Source organism: Mesocricetus auratus, unplaced genomic scaffold (genome assembly GCF_017639785.1).
Source record: "Mesocricetus auratus isolate SY011 unplaced genomic scaffold, BCM_Maur_2.0 Super-Scaffold_100019, whole genome shotgun sequence".
Classification (NCBI taxonomy): domain Eukaryota; kingdom Metazoa; phylum Chordata; class Mammalia; order Rodentia; family Cricetidae; genus Mesocricetus; species Mesocricetus auratus.
In genome coordinates, this window is record NW_024429200.1 from 725725 (window position 1) to 738784 (window position 13060).

A 13060-nucleotide genomic window follows, 5' to 3' on the forward strand; every position below is an offset into this window, starting at 1 on the left:
GCAGACAAGTCTTGTGAGCACTGAGTTCAGCAACAAGGCCTTTCTTTGGAAAGTGATTACGATAGATGACATCATCGTCATCATGACTGACTATGGCTGTTGACACAAGGAGACAGAAAGTAGAGACAGTACTCACACTCAAGTGCACCCCACACACAAGCGGGCTCGCACACTCCCTGTCTCTCCCCATGGGGTGGCCAGCACCACCCCAGGACGCTGCCAACAACATGGTCATCACCAGAAGCAGCCACTCAACTCCAAACAAAATCGTGAACAAAGCAGACCTCTTTTCTTTATAAAATCACAGCCCTGTGGTATTGTGTTGTCATCAGCAGGACACAAGTGAATAATCACACCTGCCTAGCTCACCGTGCTCCCTGTGAGAGAGATCATCTCTGTCTCTCACAGCGGCAATCTCAGTTGCTCTCCCAGGAAACCTCGTGTGTACCCCCCTCAAGCTCCCTCTCCCCGTTCGCTCTGTGAATAACTGGAGCTGGTTCGAAGTTCATCTAAGTCCTACACTTCTAACTGTCTCTCTGACACCATCTGACCCAAGCCATGGCATTCTGCTACCTAGAATATTTACGTAGTCTCCTGTCACTGTACACGTATGAACTCACAGAGACTGTGACAGAACACAGGACCTGCACAGGTTCACACCAGACACAGTCCCAGCACTGAGAGGGGGAAGCAGGCAATCCTGTCCCTAACCAAGAAGTATTCGCAACTGATACCTGCTGGGAAAGGGAACATCTGTTTTCTCCAATGGGGTGTTACTGGCTCTGTCAACCACACTCCACGGCAGGCCCTACAAGAGTTGGTCAACACAAAACGGACTCCATGTTTTTATATTTGCCTTTTTGTTATGTTTTAGTATTTTTTTTTGCCTTACTGGGTTTTTGTTTTGCTTTTTGGAGAGGTTGGTGTTTTGTGCATTTTCTTGAGGGAGAGAACAAGTGAGCAAGAGTTTCATGGTTGGAGAGGTTGGGAGGACCTGGGAGAAGTTGGGGGAGGGAAAGAACGTGATCAAAGTACATTGTATTAAGAAGAACTTTAATTAAAAATGAAGCCTCCTGTCCCTCTGTCCCAGTTTGTCTGCAGGCCAGGACTCCATTAAAACGTTATCATTCATCTGGACAAAATCTTCCATAGCTTTCCTCCCCCCAGGAACCAAGAACCCAATTATCTCACCCCTCCCATGATGCCCAGTCATCTCCGTTAGCCAGTCTACTTCAACTGACTTCTAGACATTTCTCTCGCTCTCCCTCTGTCATGCACCCCCGTACACACACACACACACACACACACACACACACACACACACCCATGCAGATACACAAGCACACACACACACACATGCACACACCCTTGTACTTCAGTTCTGTCGCTCTTGCTGGTTCTGCTTGTCTGGAATTCCTGTCTTCTGACATTCCCTGGATGGCTCCCTCCTGCCCTCTTTGCTGAGAACTGTCCCGATACTCCTTCCTACAAACATTAATTTCTACCCATCCACATACTTTGTTGTTTTTTTTCTTTGCCTTTTTTCCCACTTAGCACACTTATCACAATATGCTCTTTCTTTTATTTATTTAGTTATCTTGTTGATTTTCTGTCAGAACAGAATTTGGATTTCTGATTTGTATCACTCATTCCTGAGTTAGTAGCTACTATCACATCTAGCCCAGTGAACAGCACTCTGTGAACGCTCATTGAATATATGAACACTGAGTACTCAGTACCCCAGTTATTGATTGCCAGGAAATATCAAAAATAATTTGGGAAAACGCAAACTGCTTAAAAGTCCATGAACCAGAAATAACTTAAATAATTGATGATGCAACCATTAAAAAATGCACTATGGGGGCTGGAGAGATGGCTCAGAGGTTAAGAGCACTGACTGCTCTTCTAGGGGTCCTGAGTTCAATTCCCAGCAACCACATGGTGGCTCACAACCATCTACAATTCAATCTGGTGTCCTCTTCTGGCATGTAGGCAGAACACTGTATATGTAATAAATAAATGAATCTTTAAAAAAATGCACTATGTGGAGCAGGGAGATGGCTCAGTTATAAAGAGCTCGCCTCACAAGTATGAAGACTGATTTTGATTCCTCGAACCCATGTGAAAATGTCAAGTGGGGTGGCATGTACTTGTCATCCCAGGGGAAGCAGAGACAGGAGAATCCCTGGGTCTTGCTGGCCAATCAGGCCAGCCTAATTGGTGAACCCCAGGTCAATTGAGAGTTCCTATCTCAAAGACATTCCTACAGATAACACAAGGCTGTCTTCTGGCCTCCACACACAGAATCAATCAATCAATAAAGCACTATATGCAGCCCTTAAAACAGTGGTTCTCAACCTGTGGATTGTGACCCCTATTGAGAGGCTAATGACCCATTCACAGGTGCCACCTAAGAACATCAGAAAACACAGATGTTTACATTGCGATTCATAGCAGTAGCAAAATTACAGTTATAAAGTAGCCACAAAAATAACTTTATGGGTGGGGCTTACCACAACATGAGTAACTGCATTAAAGGGCTGCAGCTTTAGAAAGGTTGAGACCCACTGCCTTAAAATATGTGGGATTTACTTGGTTTTGTGAAAAAATAGCCATAATTCAAACAAAAAGGTAGAAATGAAGTCTGTGTAATATTAACTTAATGCAAAATATTTCACGCTTGTATGAATGCATCTCATGTTACCTACAGAACTTCCAGTTGCTGTGCATATGTGTGAATGGTCAGCTGCTGGGGGGGTAGACATGTGAAATAGAAAAGAATAAGACAGATCATTCCATCTTGGCACGAGGATTTTTTCAAAGATGTTAGCTTCCTTTATTCATTCTGCATTGGATTTTCTACCAGAACGGACTTTTAAACAGCATTTCTTCGAGAGCTTTCTCTTTAACATTTACCAGTGGTTAGATACCTGCAGAGAGCTGGACTAAACTTAACACCCCATAAAAAGCAGCATTCAAACCGTTGCGGGTCAGCCTTCTGGAAGCTATTTAGCAGCATGTTCTCCAGAATTCCAAATGAAGACTCCTCTCCTCCCTTAACAACAAGGGGTGGGTGCAGAGAGAGACGGTAAAATACAAGGAAGAATTTTTAAATTCAAGACCAGGAAAAGAAAGAGCCAGAAGGCTAATCTGCTAATTCAAATTTCCTTAGCCCAGACCACACAGTACTGAGAGGGTGGGGGGCAATGTTCTATTGAAAATAGGGGAAAGGGTATCTTCACATAAAACAGCCCTCTCTTCTCACCACGTGACACACACTAGCTCCATACTTCAGAATTGATTGACTGATGATTTATTGATTGATTGATTGGTTGGTTGGTTGATTGGTTGGTTGATTGGTTGATTGGTTGGTTGAGTGGTTGGTTGGTTGGTTGGTTGGTTAAGTGGTTGGTTGGTTGAGTGGTTGGTTGGTTGGTTGGTTGAGTGGTTGGTTGGTTGAGTGGTTGGTTGGTTGGTTGGTTGAGTGGTTGGTTGGTTGAGTGGTTGGTTGGTTAGTTGGTTGGTTGAGTGGTTGGTTGGTTGAGTGGTTGGTTGGTTGGTTGGTTGGTTGAGTGGTTGGTTGGTTGGTTGGTTGATTGGTTGGTTGGTTGAGTGGTTGGTTGGTTGAGTGGTTGGTTGGTTGAGTGGTTGGTTGGTTGAGTGGTTGGTTGGTTGGTTGAGTGGTTGGTTGGTTGAGTGGTTGGTTGATTGGTTGGTTGGTTGGTTGGTTGAGTGGTTGGTTGGTTGAGTGGTTGGTTGGTTAGTTGGTTGGTTGAGTGGTTGGTTGGTTGAGTGGTTGGTTGAGTGGTTGGTTGACTTTTGCCCACTGAGGAAAGTGTTTCACCACTGAGCTACACCCCAAGTCCTCAGTCATTCTCTCACCAGGCTACTCAACCTTAGCTGCAGACCCTGATCCAGGCAGGTTGAGGCAACAGTTTGTTGGATACCTCCTATACTTTGCCACTTTAAGCCTTATTCTCATCATGTGTCTGCCAAAAATGTTCCTATTTGACCAGGCATGCTAGAATCCTCTTCCTCCACAAATCTCTCTCTCTCTCTCTTTCTCTCTATCTCTCTCTCTTTCTCTCTCCTTCCTCTCTCCCTCCCTCTCTCTCTGTCTCTCTTTCTCTTTGTGTGGTGTATACATGTATGTTTGCATGTATGCATACCATGTGTACATGTGGAGGGCAGAGGAAGACATCAGGTTATCGTCCTCTATAACTTTCCATCTTATTCCCTAGAATCAGGAAACTTTGAGCTCACCATTGTAGGGAGTGACTTTAGCACATATACATAAGAGCTGACCACTCCCATGTGGGTGTGTTCACGGGTATGTAGAACATATGGTGGTAAATAGAACTGGGGGGAGGGGACTCTTTCTCTTTTGGGTTTTGGTTTTGACCTGGAGAGCGTGACCTTTGGTTCTCGTCCCCACTTTTACAATTTTTGAGGAGCTGAGCAATTTGGTGCTTAAAGTACTCTTTAAGCAGTGTTTCTTCCACAGGATATAGCTGCACACCTGTGCCATCGTTGTAGTAACCTCATTCTGGTGTTAAGCTCTGTGGGAAATGGTTGACCAGTTCTTTCCCCTGGTTCTCGATAACCATATGAATAATCAAAGTTCAATCTAGGGTTTCCCCGACCTCGGTCTCTTCCCCGGCCTCTTGCAGAACCTCGGATGGTACCACCCTCACTTCTCACACTGGATGCTTCATCTTGATCATCTCTCTTTCCTCTAACCCATCTCCAACTTTGTGTATCACTTTTCCTATTACTGTGAGCTGGTTTATTTGCTCCAGGTTGACATTTAGAGCTGTTCCGGGTCCCAGATCTTTCCTAGCTGTCTGCTCTCACATCATCTAAGTGGAGTGGTACCCATTTGTGCTTATTGGTGCTCTTCCGGGGGCTGCTGGACTGAGCCTCATCCTCGCTGATGCTCTCCACAGGACCATCTAGTTTTGCTTCCCAGTTCTCTTTGCTTCTCACTGTTGCTTCTGTTTTCAATCTTCTCTTCTTTTTCTTTTCTAAATCGTGGCTTCTTATTTCCTTGACTGCTAACACTCTGAGACCCTGTGTTCGATAGTTCACCCGGTGTTGGCCAGTTTGCCATATCACTGAAGTCACTTTTTTTTAGCTAGGCTGGCTTCAATACCCCTATCTCTCCCCCATCTCTACCCCCACACATGTGCTGGCAGTCATCCATGGTTTTTACGTGAATGTTGTGGATTCAAATTCAAGCTCTCATGCTTGCACAAGTATTTTTACCCACTTAGCCACCTCCCCCAGCCTCAACAAAGCCTTTGGCCCCAGACTCCCAAATGGTGCTCTCATAGCTGCTCCAATTGACACTGAAAATATGTTCCTTAGCAAGGCTGTTCATCATTCTCATCGTTATTAATAACAACATAAATAACAGGTGACATTTATTGAGCTTCAGTGATGGGGCAGGTAGAGAAACACACAGAGTGATCAGTCTGGCCCTGCAACCTAGATCATTTCAGATGCCCAGCCAGTCTGTAAGCTTCTAAATTGATTTCCACCAGCTGTTTCTCAATGCAAACCAGAGCACCATGTACAAATGAGGAGCTCCAGAAAAACATGTCCACCGTGGGAAAGATGAGCACCAGGTCCCTATGGTCAGGGGAAGCACTCTGTCTCTGTTCACATCTGTGACCCCTGCGTCCTGCAATTCCTCAGGAATGAGACTGGGTCCTAGTGTATCTCAATCCCCCACTGCACACAAGAGTCATGCAGGAAGCACTGTCATTTTTAAAATGCTAGACAAATAGAACAAAACCCAAGGTTAAGGCTGTGGAGCTGGTGTCTTTGTAAGAGTTGATTTTAAATGGGGTTTCAGCCTGGGCTGAAAAAAATCACTGTTCTGACCCAAGGCCATTCTACCAAGAAGTGGTATGAATGGCTGCCTTCTTCCCATGGGCTCTGTGAGGTTCCTGTGCTGTCTACAAGACAACCAACAGGCAATAAGAACAGTGTGGAGCCCTAGAAGCCATATTCAAGTTGTAGTAGCTCCGGGAACAACGGTGAGACTGTGCCTGTCCTCTCCTCATTGACAAAGCCTCTTCAGGAGTCTGGTCTCTTTCACCTAGACTCAATGACTAGCCTGGTGTGGGGGCATGCAACTCACCCACCAAAAGACACTGGTCACTCTACTGTGTGTACAGTGCTGATACAACTAGAAGACATGTCCACACCAGTAGATTATTACTGATATCTTGGAAACACATGCCCAATCCCACAGGATGTTAAACCAATAAAGAATAGTGATGACAATGTTGATGGCACTGGGGGATTTCTGCTAGTTGGGAGTTCACCAGGACTGTGTATTCAGGCTTAGCCACCTCTAGATGCTTTGAAGGGGAACAAGAGAAGCAAGTGTGTGGGACAAAGCTCCACCAACAACCTTGAACAGGGTGTTTTCTCAACCAGAGCAGCCCCATATGTGTTAGGACAGGAAGCAAATTGAAAAGTATCCTCATCTCTGGAAGGCTCCCCTAGGGGGTTAGCAAGTCAGGGTCCAGATGACTTTCAAAAAAAGGTGCTAAGGCTTAGAGGTTGAGAGCATCCATGTCTAAGTGCTAAGGTCTGGCTTCCAGATTAGCTGTGCAACAAGAGCACATTATTTAAGCTCTCCATGCTTCCGTTTCCTTCTCTGTGAAATAGAACTCGGGGAAGGCAATCATGAGATGGCCTCTATCACTGAGTCTTTGGGAGATTAAACACAGAATGGCACTCAAATTATTTCTCAAATGCTATGGTAGCACTGCACCGAATGAATGAGTGAATTAGTGAACGAATGAGAATGTCAGACACCTCTCAATTATCTCAGGCTATAGAACGAGGCTGAGCTTCCACATATGTGGCATTTACTGGGCTGCAGGAGATGGAACTAAGACAGACCACAGTAAGACAAGGTAGCTGCCGAGGCTGGGAGACTCTAAGTCATGTTCCTCACTTGACCTTTCCAGCTGAGCAATGTATGCTAGGTAATGTTCCCTTAATAAACGTAATGGCCAACATGTCATGAATACTATTGAATGCTAAGCCCCTTGATACTTTTTGTCAAACTATAGCAACTAAAAATATTAAACCCTTGAGTTACAGAGGAGCAAAACCAGAGGCACTGGGCAGTGAGGAACATACCCTAAGGACACCCAGGTGGGGATTTCTAACTGAGTCACCTTATCCCAAGTCTATTGTTTATCATTGGGATGGTAAGAAGACAAACACACCAACATAACCAAAACAACAATGTCTTTCTCCTGTCTTTCTAAAGTAAGCCTATGTATTAGGCTTAATCTCAACATCAAAAAATGCTTGACATTCCTTCTAAACTTGGGCAACTGAGTTCAAATTAAGCTGGGCAACAGAAGTCTTATCATAGGCTAAATACATTGCAGCTGACCAATTCTTCCATCTTCTGAAGGCTACAATAACACTTCAGTCTTCTGTCTCTTGTCCAGGTCCATGCTACAAGCCCACAGCTTCCAGAGTGAGGCTGTCCAGGCACAGTCTCTAAGAAAATCTAATGTAATCACTGCTCTTTGGGACACATTATCAAAGGCTGATATTCCCAGGGCCATTCCTTCCCTGTTTTCTTGTTTTAAACGCAGTGGGGCACTGGGATCATCAACCCTCCTACTGCCGTGCCATTCCTAACCCTTCTGTTCTTCTGAGCATAAACTCCAGTCGATCACATTTTGCAGAATTTGAAGGTTCTTTCTAACCATCCCAGTTACCTGTTTCCTTTTTCCTCAATTGCTACAAGTTTTCATTTGGAGCAGAAGTATCTCAGATTCAAGTTCAGATCCATCGTATTGTATGTTTAAGGAAAAAAAAAAGATGCCTTTAGCTGAATTAAGAAAGCATGAAAAACACACATCCTTTTCTCCCTTCTCTGAAAGTTGATTTGTAGCTATTTAACAATATTTGATGGTGTTATTCTTGGCAGATGTGGTGGGGCTGGTGTGTTGCTCTCTAGAAAGTAACACAGACCAAGATCAAGATGGATTGTGAATCAGACAGGCAGGAAAAGCTCTAGGTGCCTGTTTAGGTTCCTGAAGTGAGGTGCAGTGTTAGCCACCAAACAAACAGGCAACTTAGCACAAGTTTGAAGAAAAGTTTTCATACCCCACACATTTGCATTTCTTATTAAGCAACAAGTCTTGTCTGCCCTAATCAAGAATAAAAATATGCAACATCAAGTGAATTATGCATTTAAAGAAGACAACAAAAGCCAGGCGTTGGTGGCGTACACCTTTAATCCCAGCACTTGGGAGGCAGAGGCAGACGGATCTCTGTGAGTTCGAGGCCAGCCTGGTCTACAAGAGCTAGTTCCAGGGCAGCCTCCAAAGCCACAGAGAAACTCTGTCTTGAAAAAACCAAAAAAAAAAAAAGAAGACAACAAAAGAAAAACTTGGCTTTCTGAGTCTACATACTTGTGTTTTTCCCATCCTAAATGAACTCAAGCTAGCCTGAAGATGTGTGTACACCCAAGCTTTTCAGAGTAGAAACACAAGATTATTGATTTTCTATCCCTACTCACACCCTTGGAATGAGCTGTAAGACAGACACACCAGCCATCACCACACTATGATCATAGATTCAATGTTTAGAAAACTTGTGTCATGGGAACTGCCATGTTGTAGGCTGGAAAAATTATTATCGAATGGATGGCCTGATGAATTGGGTGGGTGGGTGAATGAAGGATGGATACATGGATGGATCAACACATATCACCCCAGACTGTGAACCACCTTGCAACCATAACACAACATCTGAAAAGATAGCTTGCTCAATAAGATATCATTAAGTCTGTAGCTTCCTCCTCTAAATCTGCTTTCCTCCTTAAAGCTAAAATCTAATAAAATAATAAAAATAAATAACCATTGATGGGGAATGTCCTTCTGTATATATGTTTTTCTTATTGGTTGATGAATAAAACACTGATTGGCCAGGCAGGAAGATAGACAGGACTAGGGAATGAGGATAATTCTGGGAAAGGTAGGCACAGAGGGCTTGCAGAGAGATGCTATGTGGCTGCCAAAAGGAGTAACAGGTCCGGGCATTCTCCAGTAAGCCAAGACTACGTGGGAATACATAGATTAATAGAAATGGGTTAATAATTAAGACAGAGCTAGCCAATAAGAAGCCCTAGGCATCAGCCAACAATTTTACAAATAACATAACATCCATGTGCTTATTTGGGGTTCAAAGGCAGCTGTGGGAACTGGCAGGAAAAAACTGCCAGCAACAAACCATTAGGTGTAGATAAATACTGCTGACATCTGTCTTAGAGATGTTCACGTGAATCCAGCTTTGGTAATCCTCTTCCTCCGTCACAGTTACTGCTTTTCAGTTGCTCTATCTGCAGCAAATGCAATCAGATACTTTATCACTACTCCGCCATTGTTGGCAGATCCAGATCCATTGTTGTCTCATCCTGACTCTAATAAAATGCTCCATTTTAACTTACTTGAATCACGTCTTTGAACAGAAATAACTATGAAGACTGGATTGTGCCTCTGCTGCTTCCAGTCAGTTTTGTGCCTGTCTTACTGAAGCAAGTCTTCCTTACTCCTGTCAGACTCTTCATCTTGGCATTGATCATTCCTGGAAAGACACCCTAGGAGCTCAGCTCTAGGAATTAAGGTCACTTTGGCATTCAAAGTCCTCCCTGTGATTGCCAGACAGCAGGAGTTTTCTTTTAGTTCTGGCGACCTTGCCATCTGGGTTAAGTTGCTTATACTAATTAAGGAGCCAGCTTTAAGTCTATGTCCTTGTCTCCGTGTCAGTTAGAAAAGGCCTGTTACTTCGTGCTTTTCACTGACACTCCTGCCCCTAGGTGGGCAGAGAAGAAACAGTAGGATTATCCCTACCTAGGGCCTTTCTGTGCTCCAGCCTGAAACCCAGCCATCTTGTCTTACTCCCTTCTCATAAGAAGCCACTCTCCTACTCTCCCCATAAGATAAACAAAAGACTCCCTCCCTCCAGCATCTTCAGTGATGGCTGTGAAACTTTCAAACACAGTGGCACATCTCAGTGCTGCCAAGGATCAAGTAGATGAGAGCCTCTGCCTTGGCCACAAACAGCTTAAGCAAGAGCTGCTAAAATCCAGTTTCTGCTTGTGCTTCTCCTTCTCCTCCTCCTCCTCCTCCTCCTCCTCCTCCTCCTCCTCCTCCTCCTCCTCTCATGGTATCACACAGATCAGGGAAGCTCCAACCTTATTGTCCGTAGCACTCAAGCTAATGGGGGAAAATGGAAATATTTGGATATGACAGTCTTGTAGACCTTCCCTTACCCCCCTACGATGAACAAGAATAACCACATCAAAACCAAAATGGAGGAACAGTGGCCAACAGACGTGGCCACAGCCTTCCCCACACTGTTACTGTCACTTGTGTACAGTAAGAGTACTGTCCGGAACTGGAATATCACCTCCAAAATAAGACGGAACAAAACCAACGTCACTGGCAATATTAGAAATGGTGCTCTCAAAAATAAGACGGTACAGAACTGATGTCATCACCTGGTTCTATAAACAGATTAGCTTTAATGATTTTTGAGGCAAAGGAAGTGACCATCTGTAAGGAGTTGTGGGAGAAGTTTATTGGGATTTATTCAACACTATCCAAAAGGCGAAGGCCTGTCTGTGAACTTCATGAGTGGGAACAGTGTCTGTGCCCTCAGAATTAACTGATACTCAATAAATGCCTGTAAATCTCTGTAGGTAGTATGTGTGTATGTATGTATGAATATACAGGCAGGTGTGAGTGTGAGGAATTGTATGTTGTCCTGATACGCATATTCAGTGTGTTCACATAGTAACCATGTTAGAACCCATTCTCTAGGTACTCTCTGAATTAAAAAAAAAAAAAGAAAAAAAACAATAAAAAACAAAACAAAAAAAAAAACCCTCCCTGTATTAGTTGCTTTTCTCCTATGACCAAATGCCTACAGGGAGCAACGTAAATGAGAAAAAAACTTTATTTTTGAGTTACAGTAAGAAGTGATATGGTTCATCGTGTCAGAAAGGGAGGGCAATAGGGGGCAACTGGTCATACCATGTCCATAGTCAGGAAGCAGAGGACAAACGGGCAAGACTCCCCTCCCCCTCCCCCATGAACCATTTCTTCTGGTCAGATTCCATCTCCTAAAGGCTTCTTTGCCTTATAGAACTGCACTACCAGCTGGGGCAAGCATTCATACAAATGAGCCTGGGGCGGGGCGGGGGGGGGGGGGAGTATTTAACATTAAAACCGCCACACTTTCCCAGACCGTCTGCTCTGATTTTCTTCCGATTATCAGTCAATTCTGAATGGTAATCAGACTGTTTGGCTCTAACTGTCTTTCAAGCATCATCATGAGGAGTAGATGTAACCCTATCTACCCTCAAAATGTGTATGTTATTGATGAATCATTACAATAGAATGCTTCCTTTATAGGGTTTGTAGGTCTGAGGTTTGGTTAATACCAACCTCTGCCTCAGAAAAAGGTGGTGAACCATGAAATCAAGTTTCTGGATTTGGCAAGCTGAGAAGCAGACCCTGGCTCAGCAGCCAGCCATTCACCCTATTATCTTCTCACACAAGAGTCAGCAGGTCCCGTCTGTGCTTAAATTAGGTTTCGTGTCTGCCGCCTACAGTACTGCTGTCCCTTCCTTCTCTGAGTTTCAAACATGTGACCTCAAGAATATTCAGCTCAGGGCATCACTCTCCAGGCTCATCAGAGAACAAGAGCAAAAAATATATCCTTAAAAACAAGGATCATATTAGTGTGTCTCAGCTGTCAATCATCTACAATCAAGCTCACAAATAATAAACAGAACACTTTTTGATGAGCAAAATTTTATTTTTACACACATATGGTAAGTTGGGAGGGTTGAATAGGTTAATAAATAATTTGTAGAGAAAAAATGGGTATTTTAAAAATAGGTTTCCTTGATTAAATTACAAGTCCCAGGTAACCTTAAATATCATTCTGCGTACTGTTGTTGGGTGACCTGTACATACCAAGAGCCTTGTGCTAGACAATGGGGGACCCAAGAACAAAATGAGCATCTTTGACCTTCAAGAAACACATGGTTAATGATCTATGCAAATGAAAAAAAACTTCTAGATCCAGGGAAAAACTGAACTAACAATCAGAGAAAACACTGTAAGAGACATCAGTCCCAGAAGTATGTAATTTAATGGGAAGGCAGAGTATCAGGGCTCAGATGACAGTGCTGGCTCCTATGACTTGAATTCATTTACAGAAATGGTCAAGAGGAAATGGTCATGGTTCAGACTTTGAGGAAGAGGCTAAGCTCTGGGCATGAGCAGAAGAGAATGAGAAGGTCTTCATGCTCATGTTCCTTCATACACATGTGCCACCTTGACTGGACTGGGAATTCTTTAAAGACAGGATGGAACTTGTAGACTTTAGGCTGCTGATAGTGGGGAGAATTTGCAGTGTCTGGTGAAGGAAAAAAGATATTTCCAGAAGAGGGTAAGGGACCTGGGGAAGGATGGGAGAGACATTTACAAACAAACAAACAAAAAACATCAAGCCTGGTCCACTGGTGACACACATGCCCAAAATACAGGCAAAGTGGAAAATGAGCCTTAGTGCTCAAGGCTGACATTCTAGAAGGAGACTAGATAGATGGAAAGTGGTTGATCAATGCTAGGCAGACTGGATCTGAGAAGACATGCACCTGGAGAGACGTGGCCACAAAGAAGTGATTCTGTAGTCTACTGGACCTTCACGACACTAGAGCCCTCCTTGAGAATACCTGAGGAGAGCTGGCAGCATGGCCATTTGGAGGATGGACATCTCAGAACTGAAGGGCAGCATAGGGACATGAGAAATGGGGAGAGACTTGAGAGCCACAAGTGCAGACATTGAAGGGGAAGGAAAGCATGATCAAGTGATGGCCATAAGGGAAGTATGACATGGCGGCCATAGAGGAAGCATGGAGCATTGCCGAAATCGAGCATTGCCGAACAGACACGATGAACAAAGACAGCTCAAGGAAAAGGACCATTGGCTTCCTTCGGAG

The 13060-nt window shown here is 44.0% G+C and overlaps 1 protein-coding gene and 1 pseudogene across 2 annotated transcripts in view; both read right to left on the reverse strand.

Annotated features, from left to right (window-relative positions):
• The window catches only part of Tmem178b (transmembrane protein 178B), a 393728-nt gene that overhangs the window by 148454 nt on the left and 232214 nt on the right, over positions 1-13060 (reverse strand). The window lies entirely within an intron of this gene.
• LOC121133036 lies at positions 4134-8244 on the reverse strand (annotated as a pseudogene).